We start from the raw sequence: 4,730 nt of genomic DNA on the forward strand, positions 1-4,730 counted from the left end.
TTCCATCTGATAAAAAAAAAATTCTAATTATTTGTTTACTGCCTATCTTCTCCCAATAGAACATAAGCTCCGTGAAGACAGGCATTTTTGTCTACTTTGTTCAGTTATGCATGTGTACACACACACATACATATGTCATGCCAGACCCCTGTTAACATCAGTAGGGATGGGAGTAGGTTTATGACGCCAAAGGAAAAACCAGAGCCAGAAAATGAGACATAGGGGTTTGGGGGGGGTTGGTTTTTGTTTGTTTGTTTGTTTGTTTGTCCATTTGTTTTTCTGTTCCCAGAGACATAGAGTTTTATTAGCAGGAAACTTACATACAGGGATGGCCCAGTTGTGGCAGGCTGGCCAGAGAAAAACATGCAGTTTATATAGCATTTTCACTTAGCACTCTCCCCATAACAACCTCTACCTGGCAACCTTCATTTAACCCAAAACAAATGGCCTCACTGCCTGTATTGCCCATGTTCCACAAGACAGGCCAGGGATTTAGATGTTCCTCATAGACAAGGAATGAATTTTCAGATTGGCCATTCTTGGATTCCTTAGCTCAGAACTCCAAACACATATTCAGGTGCATCTGCCATACAGGGCATTCTCAGGGTGTGCTTAAGTTATCACTATCAGGTGCATCTACCATACAGCATACACATAACAAATGGATGGCCATGCTCAGCAAGCCCACATCCCTGTTGAATGACTATTGATCCAGCTGCCTCAGTAAAGGATAGTCTATACCATCAGCAAATTACGACAGGATGATTGAGTGGATCTACCATGTTTTTAGGGCCTCTGGGCCTCCGGAAAAGATTCTTTAATTTGGTCTTTGGGAAATAAAGAATTAATAGAACCAAAAAAAAAAAAAAACCCCCCACTACAGTTGCTCTCTGAGGCTTACTGAACAGCTACTATAGACACATTACACGGACACTTATAGTCTACTATAGAGCAATTTATATTCTGCATCAAAAGTCTATGGCTTAATTTAATCGTCAATTCTTTCTCCCTAAGGTAAAGGGGTTCCACTATGGCTACGCATTAGAGCCCACTATGGAGTTTCCAAAATGTCTAGATCTCCAGAATTTCCAGAGGTGAGGCCCAGACATGCAGAGTTCTGTGAAGCTAGAAATGAAAACCCGTTCCCTAAATGAAAAAATTCTTCTCAAATGGCAAATGTGTGTCCCACACTTGGCGTCATTTTTTTACATCCATGAACTATTTCCCCACCATCTGAGGTATTCTCTGACCTCCGTTGCCTCTGTGCCCAAATATCATGACATGAATTTTCTGGACTTGAGCAATGGCATCCCACTTACCCTGTGCTGGATTGGCTTTTCCTCACATTTCCTTATGTGTGATGCCTTCCATACCTATGCTCGGGCAGGTGTTTCTCTTTGCCACCTGCCTTTCTGTGATAGTTCTGGAGTTTTTCTTCACATCAGTGGTTGTATTAGTCCATTTTCATATTGCTATAAATAGCTACCTGAGGCTGGGCAATTTATGAAGAAAGGAAGTTTAATTGACTCACAGTTCCACAGGCTTAACAGGAAGCACGACTGGGAGGCCTCAGGAAACTTAGAATCATGGCAGAAGGTGAAGGGGAAGCAAGGACCTTCTTCACATGGTGGCAGGAGAAAAAGAGAGAGAAAGGAGAAGTTACACACTTTTAAACTATCAGATCTCATGAGAACTCACTCACTATGATGAGAAGGGCAAGGGGGAAATCAGCCCCTATGATCCAATCACCAACTACCAGGCCCCTCCTCCAATTCCACATGAGATTTGGGCAGGCACACAAATTCAAACCATATCAGTGGTTCAAAAAATCGAAGTGTTTAAGAACTACCTGGGGAGTTTGCTGAGCCAGTTTCCTGGAGCCTATGCCCAGAGATCTGGGTTACCAGAATGGGATAGAACCCATGACTTTGCTTTTTTTTGAGACAGAGTCTCACTCTGTCACCAGGGCTGGAGTGCAGTGGCACGATCTCAGCTCACTGCAACCTCCACCTCCTGGGTTCAAGTGATTCTCCTGCCTCAGCCTCCCGAGTAGCTGGGATTACAGACACGTGCTACCATGCCTGGCTATTTTTTGTATTTTTAGTAGAGACAGGTTTCGCCATCTTGGCCAGGCTGGTCTTGAACTCAAGGCCTCAATTGATCCACCCACCTCGGACCCCCCAGAGTGCTGAGATTATAGGTATGAGCCACTGCGCCCAGTCCTGACTTTGCATTTCTAACAAGCTCACAGGTGTTAAAGGAAACTAAATATGGCCTGAGAAGGACTTGTATATTTGGGTTCTTGTGGATGAACTGTAACCTAGCTTAATAGTCAGACAAAATTGAAAACCTAACTTAGGAGTAAGTTAATTTAACCATCAATTATTTCTCCCTAAGGCAAAGAGGTCCCACTATGGCTATGCATTAGAACCCACTGTAGAGTTTCCAAAAGATCTAGATCTCCAGAATTTCCAGGGGTGACGCCTAGACATGCAGAGTTCTGTGAAGCCAGAAATGAAAACCCCTGCTCTAAATGAAAAACTTTTTCATTGCACCTATAACAATAACTGAGTCCTGGCCAATCCCAGTCGCCATACTTCAACCACTCGCAGACTGCTAAGTGTTCAAACTGTGTTCAAATAAGGCAAACACCACCCTGTAACCAATCCAGCTGTTTCTGTACCTCACTGCCAATTTCTGTATGTCAATTCCCTTTTTTTGTCTGTAAGTCTTCTTCCACCACATGGCTGCACTGGAGTCTCTGCGAATCTGCTGTGATTCTGGGGGCTGCCCAATTCACGAATAGTTCATTGCTCAATTAAACTCCTTTAAATTTAATTCGGCTGAAGTTTTTCTTTTATCACAGGTGAAACCCACGCTTTGAGAACAACTGTTCTTAGGCGGTGCTCAGCCCACTTTGATGTGGATACAAATCACCTGGGGATCTTGTTAACGTACAGGTTTTGATTTAGTACACCTGGAATGAGGCTTGAACTACTGTATATTGAATTAAGGCTCAGGTAATGTTTGATACTATACTGACGGTCTGGAGAACGCCTTTTGAGTATCCAGGATTCCAGGGGGTTCACCCATGGTCACTTGGCAGCATGGGGAATAGAACTGGCCACATTTTTCTTTCTGCTCTGTCAATGTTGTGGGTTGAATTCTATCCCCAAAAAAGATATGTTAAAGTCCTAACCCCGGGTACCTCATTTAGAAAAAAGGTATTTGCAAATATTATCAAGTTAAAATGAAACCATGCTGGATTAGGGTATACCCTAATGCAATGACTGGGGCTCCTATAAGAAAAGGGAAATTTGGATGCAGACACACAGAAGAGAATGCCATGTGAAGACAGAAGCAGAAATGGGAATGAAGCATGTATAAATGAAGTGACACCAAGGGCTGCCATGAGCCACTAGAAGCTAGGAAGAAGCAAGGAAGGATCACCTGCTAAAGTCTTCAGAGAGACCATGGCTCTGCCAACACCTTAATTTGGGACTTCTGGCCTCTGGAACTGGAAGACAAAGAAGTTCTGTTGTTTTAAGCCACCCAGCTCCCTAGGAAACAAATATAGTCACACAGCTTAGTGATCACATACTGACCCAACGTATGTGGGTCACACGGATCATAACATTCTCCCACAGTCCCACAGTCTTCCATATTCCCACAGTCAGCTTTTCTTTTTTTAATTTGCTGATCTTTCTCACTACACTGCACAAGAAGACACATCTTCTTGACCTTGTTTTGAATGAAGAGAAAAAGAGAGTTTCTAAGAAAAGCCCACCTACTGAGAGATGGTACTCCTGGCAGCAATCAATTTTTTTTTTATGTGTGATCTTTTAGTGCTTCCACCTTTCAAATGTTTTCTTTGCTAGAGGCCTTCAGAAATGTCTCACGGATTTTTCAAAATCTTCAAAAGCTTTTGTTTGTCAGTAAGTTTAATAAAAAATATATGCCATATGTAATTTATAAGATTTAAGAACTAGGCTATAATAAAATACAGTAGTAAAAGTGACAATAATTTGATTTTTTTTTAATGTTTCAGAAAGTATTTTCAAATTCTACCTATGGTAACTGAGGATACATACCCTAGAAATCAATTTTCACACACAAAAAATGCATCCATAGCAATAGTCAGAAATTTATAGTTAAATATTGCATAGCAAAGAAGCACAGTATTTAAGAAGTTTTTCCCTTATAACTAAGAGAGCTCATCAAAATTCAGAGGCATGTGCTTAAATATATTAGGTGAGTGCAAAAGTAATTGCGGTTTCTGCCTTGTTGGAATTTGCCGTTTGATATAGGAATACATTCTTAAATGAATGTGGTTATGTTATACCTCATTTTAATGGGCATTTGTCACTTTAGGTTTTTTGCTAATGACATTACTCATTGTTTATTTTATGTTTATTTTAGACTACAAAGATGATGTTGGACAAAAAACAAGTTCAAGCAATTTTCTCATTCAAGTACAAAACGGGTGGTAAAGCAGTGGTGTTTGCAACATTGACAATGCATTTGGCCCAGGAACTGCTAATGAATGTAGTTCAGTGGTGGTTCAAGAAGTTTTGCAAAAGAGAGGAGAACCTTGAAGGTGAGGAGCGTAGTGGCCAGTCATCGGAAGTTGACGACAAATTGAGAGTACTCATCGAAGCTGATCCTCTTACAACTACACAAGAAGTTGCCAAAGAACTCAGTGTCAGCCATTCTACAGTCGTTTGCCATCT

The sequence above is a fragment of the Pongo pygmaeus genome, chromosome 13 (assembly GCF_028885625.2).
Source record: "Pongo pygmaeus isolate AG05252 chromosome 13, NHGRI_mPonPyg2-v2.0_pri, whole genome shotgun sequence".
NCBI lineage: Eukaryota > Metazoa > Chordata > Mammalia > Primates > Hominidae > Pongo > Pongo pygmaeus.